The sequence below is a fragment of the Jaculus jaculus genome, chromosome 19, assembly GCF_020740685.1.
Source record: "Jaculus jaculus isolate mJacJac1 chromosome 19, mJacJac1.mat.Y.cur, whole genome shotgun sequence".
In the NCBI taxonomy this organism is placed as follows: Eukaryota; Metazoa; Chordata; class Mammalia; order Rodentia; family Dipodidae; genus Jaculus; species Jaculus jaculus.
In genome coordinates this window covers 42,524,099-42,538,031 of record NC_059120.1, presented here as the reverse complement: position 1 = coordinate 42,538,031, position 13,933 = coordinate 42,524,099, and the positions used below count along the sequence as shown (strand labels likewise).

At 44.5% G+C, this 13,933-nt stretch overlaps 1 non-coding gene across 1 annotated transcript; it reads right to left on the bottom strand.

Moving 5' to 3' along the window:
* Window positions 1–1,211: 1,211 nt before the first annotated feature.
* LOC123456189 lies at window positions 1,212–1,425 on the bottom strand. The gene has a single exon (XR_006634394.1). It is a non-coding gene; the product is annotated as a small nucleolar RNA U3 (small nucleolar RNA).
* Window positions 1,426–13,933: the final 12,508 nt, after the last annotated feature.

The window sequence follows — 13,933 nt, the reverse complement described above, 5'->3', positions numbered from 1 at the left end:
CGTACATTTTCTTAAGGCTCACTGTGAAGAAGTCTCCGGATTAGTGGAAGGACTTCACCACACTCTGTCGATTTCTACCCAGAACCTGTTTTCCATGGCAGATATGAAAGAGACTGCCTTACTCCAGCTTCATGAGCTCGTTGAACGAAGACACTCGTGTTATTCCTCTCTGTACTGCTTGAGAGGAACTCGTCCGCTGCCTGGCATCTGGTGCTTGTCATACATCAGATAGCTCATGAGTATTTATTGGTTGAGGTCTCTGTAGAGGTCTAAACAAAAGGTAGAGACTAGCTTAGATACCCCACTTCTGTGCTCCCGCTACATGGTTTAGCAACCACACAGGTTTACTTGTACATGTTACATCCTTCTCCCCCAGTCTGATCCCTGAGAGCAGTGACTGAGTAGACTTGCATTGAAAATATGTACAAAGTCAGTGCCAAATGGCTGCTTATTGAATAAATGGATATAAGTTCATGATGCCTTAATGACTTCTGAGGTCAGCAGAGTTGATTTTTCCTGGGAAGCACAGCCTTACCTTTCAATCTCAGAGCAAGTCATTGGCATCAGGACCAGACCTGCTCTCTTCAGACTCAAATAGGAGTCCATTCTTCTCCTGGGCTGCCCATGAATATATTTAAGGGTGGCTTTCAGATGTGACTGCATTTTAGTTTCTTAAGGGAGCTTTTAAGTCCTCAATGCCCTGGTCATGTTTCAGATCAATTAAGCTAAAGTGTCTGGGAGCAAGAATCTGACATTGGCGATGTTAAAGATCCATAAATGATCCCTGGTGGCCATCAGGATCCTAAGTGATTCTCAGTCAGTGATTTCTAAAGCCCTCCCCCACCAATGGTCCCAAGGCCATCATGGCACAAGTTCTCCAACTGACATTAAAGTGGGGACTGTTGGTTTGAAATGAATTTTGATTATTGAAATTGAGTATGTGTCTATGGATCAGAAAAGTAGCTGGGAGACCCCTGTCTCCACCATGACACAAGTGAGTTATAATCACAGAACGTTTGTGAGTGTGAAGGAAGAGACTGGTGCCGGGGCTGGCATGTGTCCCCCTTTAATGTTTGCCGATGCTCCAGAAAAGTATTACCCATTAGCAACCTCCTTAGCACGGTGGTGATTTCCCTCTTCCATGGGTTTATTTAAAATTTTTTTCTTTTTTTTCCTATTTTTTTATTTTTATTTTTAACACTAAAAAGGAAGCCACTCAGACTGCGTCCTCTCCCTCCAACTCCCCAAAAGAAGAAAGAACGATCATCAATGGCAAATGGCACTTGCAGAAAAGCAACACCAAGAGCCGGCTTCACGCTCAGGAGAGAACGCTACGCCTCCTCCTCGTGGTTTCCGGTGCTCTACACAGTCAGAGAAACTTCTCTAGTAACGAACTATAGAAATGATCCCTGAAAGTATAGTCTTGTTATTTAAAATTTTAATTATGATTTGCATATGTTCCTCTTTATTGGACTGTGAGCAGCTTGAGTACAGGAACCATAAGCACAGTGAGTGTCTAAGCTACGGTGAATGAGTGACATGTGTTTGTGACATAAACGTGTCAATGAATTCACTCATTAACTTATACATTCATTCAACAAATGATACCAGTGGCAGACAGAAGGTACGGCATTTGTTGCAAAGTTAGGAAGAGAGAAAAGAGAACCCGATCCCATAAGAAAATAGAATTAAAAGCAGAGGTGCCAAAGCTTAAGATGAAAAGAGAAAAGAAAGGGTATTTATCTACATTCATATAGTGCAGGGGAAGGTAAGTCATGTTATAAGATGCACTGTTTAATCAAATGGTCTAGAAAGTTATCTAACATCTCTTAAGTGCTTTGAGATTTTTCTTTTTCTTTTTTTCCTCTTGGAGTATTTAGTACCATGAAAATCAACTAGTGTGGTGTTACTTGAACAATGTCTCTTTCATCTTCCAAGCTGTCTGCTCTGGTGGGAAAAAAACATACTTGGAAAACTCACGTCTGTATTCCAGTGACTAGTATAGCATGAGCTATCAGAGATGCTCAGCACATATTTACCAGACAACTTGGTAATTTCTCCTGGTCTCAGTTCCTTCTGGTAGGATGAATCATCTTCATCTCATGGTTGCTGAGAAGAGAAGCTTCAGTGGATCATGGAAGCATCTTGGCTATGGCAGGCCCCTGTGCCCTGACTGAGGAAAACAACACACACTGCCTCTGCTACTGTGTCTACGCCAGTCTCTGTGCTAAGTGTTGGGTAAAAAGAAACAGCTGAAGTCATGATGACCCTCCTACCCCTGCCACCCTGAGACTACATAGTGAATTCCAGGTCAGCCTGAGTTAGAGTGAGGCCCCACCTTGGAAAACCAAAAACCAAAAAAAAAAAAAAAAAAAAAAGAAAAAAGAAAAGAAAAGAAACAGCTGAAAGTGTAAATAAATTACACATGTTAGAAGCAGTAAGAGTTGTAGATTTTAAGAGATATCATCACTCTTTGGCCACCTCTCAAAGAACCCCAGCAAACTCCAACATCACTTACAACCACTTGGCCACATACCAGACACAGAGCCCTGGAATTAGTGAGCTCCATCTTCAGTTCTACCACCAGAGGGCAGTGCAGAGCCAACTGACCACCTGGCCCTCAAGCTGGCCAGGAATCATTCAGGCTCATGAAGGATTTCTGAAGGGGAAGGAGGAACCACGGCCCCTGGCCCCTTGACTTTGGTGTGCTGTTTGAAAGTTATATAGTGCTGTGAGATCAGTCCCTTCTTTCCCATTTCCAGCCATGGGCCAACACCCCCTCCACCCCAACACGGAAGGTTCTTTCCCAGAGCATCTGTGATGTCCTTTCTTTCATCTTCATTTCCTTACAGACCTCCAGACTGCTTTGGTGAAGGCTCAGAACTCCTTGACTGACACTGAATTTCCCTCCTTACCCAGGTCACCTCCTTATACTTGTTACCTTCTAGCAATGGTGGAGAGTCCCCTCCTGGGTGACTTTGCTGGCACACTGTGTTCACACGTGGATGCTGGCATTTGCTGCCCTTGTCTTGGCTCACCCCCTTGCAAACCCAGCTGCAGAAGAAAGGCTCCTCACTCTTGCGCACCAGCAACTCTTCCTTCGGAAGTGCTTGCCCTGGGTTTCAGGTTTCAGGGGACCTGGTGGCAAGATGTTTTATCAGCAATCTTCAGGGGTTTCCTGTCACTGTTACAGGGGAAGGCAGAAATAGATCTTTCTTTGAAAAACCTGTGTTTCTTTTTTTCTAACTTCTTGGCCCGTGCCCTACATTCATCAAGTCTTTACTAATCACTGATGTGCTGAAGGGAGATAAAAAGGCATATGACATAGGGGAAGAAGGAGAGATTGGAAGTTTGTGGTTAATTACTCCATATCCCCTTGACCCTGCAGTTTCTTGGTGTACAGGATAGGAAAGAGGACTCTGTCAAAGCTAAAAATCCCAGAGAAATTGGCCTTTTATTTTTATTTTTGGAAATTCAGTGCTTTTGGAGGCTTCCTGGGCAAACATAGTTGCTTCATTCATTCATTCATTCATTCATTCATTATTCATTCATGAATTCCTAACACATGTATGGAGCACCAGTGGCCTGTGGATACTGGGAATCAAAGATATGATCCAGAAGGTGTGGGGATATGATGGAACATATGATGGGGAAAGTGGCGGCGGGTGGGGGGGGGTTACCATGGTTTACTGTCTATAATTATGGAAGTTGTCAATAATAAAAACAAGGTTTTTTCAAAAAGAGAAAAAAAGCCAGGCGTGGTAGTGCACACCTTTAATCCCAACACTGGGGAGGCAGAGGTAAGAGGATCACCATGAGTTTGAGGCCACCCTGAGACATCATAGTGCATTCCAGGTCAGCCTGAGTTACAGTGAGACCCTACCTCAAAAAAAAAAAAAAAAAAAAAAAGAGAGAGAGAGAGAGAGAGAGAGAGGGAAATGATGAGATCCAGCGCCGGCCCTCACATTCCTCAACAGTGAGTGAGAGAGGCCAGTAAACAACTAGTATGAAACAGGAGAAGCACTGAGATAGGAGGGCACAGAAAGGGGCAATTAGAGGCTTCTAGAACAGATTCTTAGAGAACTAGAGGACCAGCAGGAACTAGTGAGCCATGGAAAGCTGGGAAGAGGAAAAGGTAGCAAAGAAAGCATGGAGGAAGACATCAAGGAAGGAGTTCGTTATGACTGGAGCATTATGAAAGAACCAAAGAGAGGGGTATGCAGACCTTAGAAGGGGCTTTCCTTTTGCTTTAGTGAGGTCAAAGGACATGTGAGCAGCTCAAAGAGGAGGGCTTGTCAGGCTATAGACACTGAAGGTTGAGTAGGGGGTGCCACAGGAGGCTACTGATCTACAGCAGCCTTAGGCCAGCTGAGTTGGAGTGATTTGTCTGAGAACAGGCAGACAGTGAGTGAGTGGCCAAGACAAAATGGAAATGAACTTAATGTCTGTGAACCCACTAACTCTTCTAAGTCACACTTATAGCACATGTGCAACAGATGTTATGGTTCACAGCAAGCCTGGTTTGCACGACTTCTGCTGAGTTCAAAACACATATTTACCACGTGACTTTGGTGAATGCACAACATGCTCCACCAGCCTCAGTTCCCCCCTCTGAGATAATCCGCACTGAACCAGAGTAGGGGTGTTAATTGTGACACCTGAAGCCACCCTGATGTGGTGGAAAAGCCCTTGGTGGGAAGTTGCCGAGAACCTTGGCAAGGGAAGCTCCTGGGTTCCTCCTGGTGCTCATCCATGGTGCTATCATTGGACCTGCCTGGACGCTGTGTTTCTGTGTGAGATTTTGCTTGGAAAGAGGATTCCACTTTCTATCACAGGGATTAACATTTGAGCTTGCTTACCCCTGGCCCTGCATGGTGTTTGGTTCACTCAAATTTTGGTTTGCCTTTATAAAGGTAGTGCCTTTATATGTTGTAGGAAATTTTTTGGTGGCATATATTTCTTTGCATACCTTTGATTGCCTAAGTACCTGGAAGGTACATAAGTACCCCAGGACCACATGTAATGCTGACAAGCTCTTTGGTGGTAGTAACAATGTTCTCCCCCAATACCTGGAGTGGTATTGATGGGCTGAGGACTCAGGTGCTCACAGGACCTTGATGATGGATCACATCCTGGGTGTGTGGAGGAGAACAGACAGCTCATGTAGCCAAGCATAAAGCCTAGACCTGTTCTCTGTCACCTAACACCAGCTGAGATCCCTGTAATGTGTCTGGCAGCTGTGAAGGATCACTTGGCTACCAGGAAGCCTTCCCAGCTGGGACCTTTCTGAGAATCTGTGCCAGAAAAGCTACATCTGTGAGTCACCTCTCAGGGGAAAACCCAGCTGCTCAGCTCGGCCTCAGACCCAGTGGCTGTGGGCAAGAGCCAGAAGGCAGAGGGCTGAGTAGAAGATGGGCCGCTGGGCCTCTCTCAGTTTCCACAGCAGCTTTGCAGAACTGCAGTTCCCTGTTTCACAAGGGAAGTCGAGAGGTGGGGCTGGAGCCCAGTGAGGCCACTACTTTGCAGCAGAGTAAAAACCAGGCTTGTTGATGGCCCAGACTTGACTGAGCCAGCACATTGCTTCTCTGTCCCTCTGTGTCCTAGCCCAGAGGTGGCTACCTGTAGCCACACTTGTAGTCTGAACCTGGTGTTTTCTGGTGAGTGAAAATTTCAAAATCAGGAAATAGTGGAGAACCTTATACTGGAGGTTATGAATCATGGAAAAACTCTCCAGGTCTTGGGGAAGAGGCATTGGGAGGAGGATGAAGTTTCTTTCTCAGCTCAGACCTGGGATTTGTTCTTGGTGCTACAGATCCCCTCTGATGGCAAGCTCAGCCAGGTGTGGTCTGTAAGTTGCAGGTGTTAAAGGATGACCCTGGAGAGGTCACTTCCAGGGTTCAAAGATCGGGGCAGCTGCTGAGGGTCATAATGGAGAAGGACTGGTGGATGGGATATCATGTTCCACAACGGTGATGATCACTACAGAAACACTGCAGTTACTTTCTGGTTGCTGGACAAATCCCCAACCAGAAGCAGCTTATGGGAGGAAAGAGCTGATTGCAGGCATACAGAGTCCAGGGAAAGTTCCATCATGGCAGAAGTAGCTGGCTCCCTTCTGCAGACCCAAACAAAGGGGAACAGCTGCAGCAAACAGCGAGCAGCAACATCTGGAGCTCCAAACTGCTCTGAACACACCTTAGGGTTGGACTACAAGATCCACCCCCAGTGACACCTGCTTTTCCTTCTGCCTGCTGGAGACTCAAGTTGCAAGCTCAATCTTAATAAAAATGCCCCAGTCTATGAGGCTGGACATTCAAACCACCACAGCCTCCATCCTACTCGATGGGTTAGAATTTCTTTGCCAAAACTGAGACAAACCCCTACCTGCCGAGGAAGCCTAATAAGTTTGAGCTCCATTCTTGGATGAGTCTTGGCGGCCTGGAAGCCTGTCTTGTTATGCATGGTATAGATCAAGCATGCAGTGTAGGGCTTAGGCCTGAGCAGTAGCTCTTTGTAGTCAGGTGATCATGCAAGAGTGTGTTGAAACATGCCTGGAATAATGGGCCAGCATAACAAAGTCTAGAGAAGAGGATAAGAGCCCCTGTTACTCGGGAAGTTAGAACTGAGGCCACTATGTGGGAATCATAGGGAGAAAAAACTATGCTTTGTCCGTGAACATTTCTCTGATCCTTTTTAAGATGGAGAAGTCCAATGATTAATATCCTGGGCTAGAGAGTTGAGCGATATTGGGTAACTGAGGAATCTTGCTCATCAATGTGGGTACAAAAAGCTTTCAGTGTTGGGTTCACAGTGATAAATTATTGCATTCATCACCAATATGAACTAGAAGATTTTGTGTACGAATCTATACTTATAGCTTCTCTTGAAAATTCTGAAGATCTGACCACCTACATCTATATGCTCACAGAACATTAAACGGGTGCTGAGTGGCAACAGTCTTCTCTTAATGAAGAGCTTCTACCTCTTTCATCACAGATGCTACCTCTGTGCACCTCTCTCTCTCTCTCTCTGTGAGTTTAGGGACATACACTTGCCATGACACACGTTGTGGAGGCAGGAGAACAACCTCTGGATGTCAGGCTCGCCCTCTACCTTGACCGGGAGAGGGTCTCTCCAGTTTGCTGCTGTGTATGCTAGGCTAACTGGCCTGCAAGCTTCACAATTCCTTTGGCTCCACCTCCCTTCTTGCCATAGGCATGCTGAGATGGTAGGTGCCTATGGTACCACGTCCGGCTTTATGTGTGTTCTGGGGATCCAAGCTTGGTTGATCAGGCTTGCCTAGCAGCGCTTTTAACCACCAAGCCATCTCCCCAGACCAACCTTTTTGTTTTCACTTGTGCAGATTCACTGACATCTGACATCTGGATATGTGGCCTCTAGAAGCATTGTAATTTGCAACCCTGTTATAGTCAAGAGTTTAGGTTTTGTCCACCTGCCTCAGTCCTAGGTGGTGTTTCTCTACCAGGTCGTTGGCCAATGGTTGCCTGCTCTGAAGCTTGCCTTCCTGCTCAGTGCAAGCCCTGATGGGTAGCTTCACTTACGTAGCTGGTGGGGCTCAGGCTTTGAGCCTGTGCTTGAGCCCAGGGACCTCATTGGAGGAGTCTCTCGGCTCCCGTTCTCTGGGCATCTCTCCCTGCCACCTTCTCCTTGCATCTCTACAGCTGCCTTGTTACCACCCTGAACTTGGATCTGGGGAGCTGGGGAGCTGTTCAGACAGTTGAGTCTAAATTAAATAGTAGATCAGAGAAGGCTTCATGTGTTTTATCGCATGACATCACTTGGGATATTTATTTGCTATTCTCCTAACTCTTCCCAAATAAATAATTGTGGAAAATCCTGTTTGGACATCCAGAGCTGATTTACTTACATGCCGCTAAAGCAAACCTGCTCTGTGAGGGAGTAGGTGGGTGTCAGGAGGCTGGGAAGAGTAGGGACAGGCAACAGACTCCTTAAAGCACAGATTAGGTGCTGACTTACTCAAGAAAATATGACTCAGTCTTAAATATGTGGCTCACCTACCAAGGGATGAGTCTGGATTAGACTGCAGAGTGAGAATAAAGTTGTCTTCTCTCAGGAACTTACATTGGATAGGCATTATCAAACCTACAAACATCAGCTTAATAACATCATGGAAAGTTCAAATGTCCCTCCCCCATTTCCACTTCACAGACACTCAAAAGCAAATGACTCTCTGTATGCATCTGGTCAAACATGTGAAGACCAACCCAGACTTTGTGTCTTAACATTTTGATCAGCAAGACATGCAAATCAAATCTCTCCCTTTGAATCTGCATTTCCCTATGGCATAGGGCTGGAGTATGGGTTCTGGAGCTAAATGAAAAACTGGCCGTCTCATATTTGCTGTTAGGCTTATCTGTGTCACAGGGCTCTCTGCACTGCAGTTCCCTCATCTGTAAAACAAAAACATGGTGCCTGATTCCGAGGATGGCTGGAAATTTAAAGAAGTTAAAATGCGTCCGTGCTTCCAACAGTGCCTGGCAGGACTCAATAGCTGTGACCAGCATTGCATTGAATGAGAGGGATCATGAAGTTTGGAGAAAGGAGGCAGCCTTCTGAGATGCCTGAGCTTAGAATGGTGCTGTAATGACTGACTTCTCAGTACAGAGGCAAATAATCAATGCTCAGGCCAAAGGGGAGAAGAGGCATCCAATTTGAAGATGACTTACAAGTAAGAGAATATTTAATAGTTGTCTGGTTTTAGGAGAAGAGAATGTTCTGTGAACTTGATGTTTCCCATACTGAGTCCTATCTCAATACAATTCCTCAAATATATATGAATACATGAAAGGCATGTTCATGCTGCAGGATGACAGATACTTGAGGTATAGAATCTTTAGCTTATTTCAGAAAATGGAATTGACATATTACAACAAAGCAGCAGCCGGGGAAATGGCTCAGCAGTTAAAGGCACTTGTTTGCAGAGGCTGCTGGCTCAGGTTCGGTTCCTTAGTAATCATATAAAGCCAGATGCACAAGGTGGAGCATATATCTGGTCTTCATTTGCTGTGGAAAGAGCCCTCTATACATACACACACACACTCTCTCTCTCAAATTGCCATTTTTTTCTACAAGAAAATGTAAAGCATTAAATGTGATAAATACCACAAACATTTGGAAAGTCATATTAATAGGTTTTCTATCAGTTTGACAAAATAACTAAGACAAACAACAAAAAAGGTTTATTCTGATTCACAATTTTGTGGATTTCAATCCATGTTCAGTTGGCCTTTGCTTTGGGGGATATTGGGAAAGTAGTACATTTTTGTTGGGAGGGCTTGGCAAAGAGAACGGGTTATCTCATGACAGCTGGAAGGCAGATAGAGTGGGGGGGGGAAGGAGAGAGAAAGAGGCCGACAGAAGGAGGAGGGAGAAAGAGAAGGAGTGAAGGAAGAAGGGAGGAAAGGAAGGGATGAAGGAGAGTGAGAAAGAGCAAGCAGCATTCCAGAATCTCCCTTGAGGGCTTGCTTCCAGTGACCTGACCTCCTCCCACTTGGCCCCTTGAAGGGTTCACCATCTCTAAGTAATGCAACAGGCTGGCCAGGGAGCCTCTAACACATAGGTCTTTGGTAGGTAGTTCAGACCAAATTGTAGCAGAAGACACATTGCATTGTCTGCAGGGTAGTGAGGAAAGCTCTCGTGTGTTAGAGTAGATATGAGGAGTGGCCTGAATCAGAATCAGAATGGGGGAAGGTGAGCTTGTCATGTATCTAAGAATGGGGTGGAGACTGGTGTGGTGGGAGCAGGTTAGTGTAGAGAGGCCAGTTTGAGCTCCCAGTGAAGTGTGTGAAATACAGGGGCAGGCACTTTGTTAATAGGTAATGGAAGGTCACTAAAGATTTCAAAGCAATAAAAGACAAAGTACTAAGATATATGGGAAGTAGAATGATTTCTTATTTAGAAACTAATAGGTTGTATCAGGAGAAAATGGATAAATCAAAGATGGTAGCACGGTTTTGTTTTTGCTTGAGTGACATAGTGGAATTTACTAGAAATGGAGAAATGAGAAGGCAGTGCGGCTTCAGTGAGAGGAAAATAATACTTTTCTTGGATGCGAAGTGCCTATGAATCATTCCAGAAACAGTGATTGGCACGTTACTGAACATAGAAGAGGAACAAAGTGGCACTATGCATGGAAATATGGGCATGGGAGCTGGCCATAAAGGGAGTCAAACCATGGGAATATTCATGATAACTTTGGAAGGAATTGTAGAACTCAAGAGGACTGAAGGCCCTGAGTATCTATGATCAGGCCTTCTACTTAGTTCCCGGTAGGTGGATCCTTTGGGTGGTGGAGCCTTACTGCGGGAGGTGTGTTGGTGGAGGCTGACCTGGGGATTGATTAGTCCAGTCTATGTATGGGGCGTAGTGAGCCTCCTGGCTCTGGCTGCTCTCTCTGTGCTACAGATGTGTGAGATTAGAAGACAGTTGTTGTGCTTTCTCCATCTTGATGAACTGTAAAGCTGAATAAATACTTTCCTTCCCTAAGCTTCTTTTGGGTTGGCATTTGTCCCAACAATGAGGAGGTAATTATTATACCTGCTGAACCTTACAGACCAGGCATGGTGGAAAAGGGCAGAGAAAGAGGAGCCCCAGGGAAGAAGAAAGAGGAATAATTAATAGTTAGGAGAAGCATGTCTGTTCTGGGTCATGGAAGCCAAAACAAAGGAGCAACTTTAAATGAGTAAAATTCAAGGAAAGGCTTCTGGTGACCTTGAGTGTCATCTGCACGGAGTTCTAGGATGAGCAGTGTGAGAAAGTGTGGCAATGGGGGGAATGTGCAGTTCAAAGGATTGTGAGGAAAGATGAGAGGTTTGTGGAATTAACAGAAGAGATAAACTAGTAAGCTCATATGACCTGTCTTCCTGGGCAGGAATTAAATTTGGAAAAGAACTAGATAAAGATGTTGGATGGTTTTCAGATGCCAGGAAATAAAGAACTAGATGTCAGTAGCAGAATGGAGAAGACCAGAGGCCATATCTAAGCCAATCGCTAAGAAGACAGAGAGGGTGGCTTCCATAGTAGAACTGCCTGATCATGAACTAAATGGAGTTGAGATGTTTTAATATGAATCACTTACTCGTTTTAATTTTGTGGGACTGGGAATTGAACCTCGGTCTTTACACATGCTAGGCCGGCTCTCTAACACTGAGCTACATCTCCAGCCTCCTTTTTATGTTTCATTTTGAAATAATGAGTTGCTCAGGTTGTCCTTGAATTCATTCCAGAGCCAAGGTATGTGCTGTCAGGTCCAGATGAAACACTACTCCCAAAGAAAACATCTCAGATGACATTGAAAACATTAGGTAGGCAAAGGTCATGGCATAACTACAGCATGCTGACCTCCAGCCTCGTAGCTAGACCGTTACTAGCAATGGGGCCTCCTGTGAGTGGAAGACCACTTTTTGTCTCAGATCATCTGATGTCACCAGCAGTAACACTCCCTATGGTGGTTGTATTGTCGAACAAACTGAGTGGGAGAATTGGGAGGCCAAATGCATTTGAGTTGTTCATCATATTTTGTACATGGTAAGAAGTTGCATGGTAAATATTAACTATCATGACTATAAGAGTTTTCTGGCTCCTTAGTGGGAACAGTTTGGCAGTCTGAACTCAACAGATGTTCAAAATTTCCTCATGTAAAAATGAAAGATTATGTATGACTAAACAAAAGGGGGAAAAAAGAGAAGAGAAAGGCTTGAGAAATAACTGAAAACAGAATTGCGTGTGTGTGTATGTGTGTGTAGGAGGCAGAGGAAATCATAATAAAACTAGAGAAAAAGCATGTGACTGGCTGGCTGGTAGACATGGGGTCCTTGATACTATTACATGGTTAACTTAAGGAACTCCAAGTTGTGGCTTCATGATTCACAGCTGTGAATATTGATATTCTTTACCAGGCTCCCAGCCAAAGTTACAGATGCTACAGAGCCGTTGGTTCTCCAACCTTGACTCTGTAGCTGGGCTGCCTTCACTGGTGACTGTCATTTCCACAAACCTCCCCTCAAGAAACCTGGGGAACACAGACTATTAGACCAAAAGACCAAACTCATAGCCTATCTTCTCTGAGTCTGTTTTCCTATGCCATGATACCTACCTTTTTGAATGTTTTTGGAGAGTGAATAAGGTGTGAAGACCTAGAAAATACAGAAAAGGTCTTTTTGTCCTAGTTCCCCTTGACAATATATTTAAAGTTTTATACTAATAGCAGGATACACTTCATTTTAAAATATATTTTTTCACAATTACGAGCCCAAGCTTCTCGTGTCCTCTCTTTTGTAAGATATTAGTATTTGTAGACATATTGACCTGTTTTGTTTTAAATATATTTTATTTATTTGAGAGAAAGAGGCAGAGAGAGAGAATGGGCATGCCAGGGCCACCAGCTACTGCAAATGAACTCCAGATGCGTGTGCCCCCTTGTGCATATGGCTTATGTGGGTCCTGGAGAGTCGAACCGGGATCCTTTGGCTTTGCAGGCAAATGCCTTAACTGCTAAGCCATCTCTCCAGCCTGACCTGTTTTTTAATCACACAATTTCCATTTTATTTGGATGAATTTACATAGTGACTAGAATTAAGTAGGTGTTTGTTAGCAGAGAACTATTTCAAGATGGTCACATTGGGATTACACAATTCAAGTTCATTTTTTAAAAATTTTTTAAATTTATTTATTTGAGAGCGACAGACACAGAGAGAAAGACAGATAGAGGGAGAGAGAGAGAATGGGCGCGCCAGGGCTTCCAGCCTCTGCAAACAAACTCCAGACCCGTGCGCCCCCTTGTGCATCTGGCTAACGTGGGACCTGGGGAACCGAGCCTCGAACCGGGGTCCTTAGGCTTTACAGGCAAGCACTTAACCGCTAAGCCATCTCTCCAGCCCTTCAAGTTCATTTTTATTTACTTATTCACATATTTATTTATTTTGGTTTTTCAAGGTAGGGTCTTGCTTTAGCCCAGGCTGACCTGAAAGTCACTATGTAGTCTCAGGCTGGCTTTGAACTCAAGGTGATCTTACCTTGGCCTCCTAAGTGCTGGGATTAAAGGCATGTGCCACCATGCCTGGCACATTTATTATTTTTTTATTGAGAACTTTAATCAATATATTTTAGATTTGCTTTTAATTTTTATTTATTTATTTGCACATGTGTATGTATAGGTACACCGGCATCTCTTACCACTGCAAATAGACTGCCAGATGCTTGCATCGTGGGTGACTGGGAAATTGAACTCTGTCTGACAGGCTTTGCAAACGAGCACCTTTAACCACTGAGAAATCTCTCCTGGCCAATTTAGGTTTATTTTATGTGGCCATGTAAAGTCTTTTTGAGCCTGTTGACATTGTAATGTGAATTACAAGGTGAGCAATGAGCTTTATGAATTGGCGACTTCTTGTCATTGTTGCTTTAACTGAATATGAAAGATTGAGTCCCACTCAGAGCTCTGCAGGTTGAGAGGATGAACTGAGTGGCTGCATCTGGCAGGACTCTGAGAATTCTAAGGTGGAACACAGCATCACAGGGCAGGGCAGGACGTCCTTGTCCAGGGCCCCATTTCTTATCTTGTCCTGTTAGGGACTCAAGACCTTCTTTTACCTTAATTATTTCCCAAAGGGCCTACCTGTACATATCTGTGATAGTTAATCTCTGGTTGTCAATTTGACGGGATTTAGAATCACCTCTATGCATGACTGTGAGGGATTTGCTGGATTAGGTTAATTGAGATGGGAAGATCTACCTTAACTGTGGGCAGCACTATTCCACGGTCTGGGGTCCTGGACTGAATAAACAAAAGAAAGCAAGCCAAAGAATTGCATTTATCACTCTCCGCTTCTGAAATGTGGACGCAATGGGATTGGTTCCCTCAGGCTCCTGTTGCTGTGCCCTTTCTGCCATG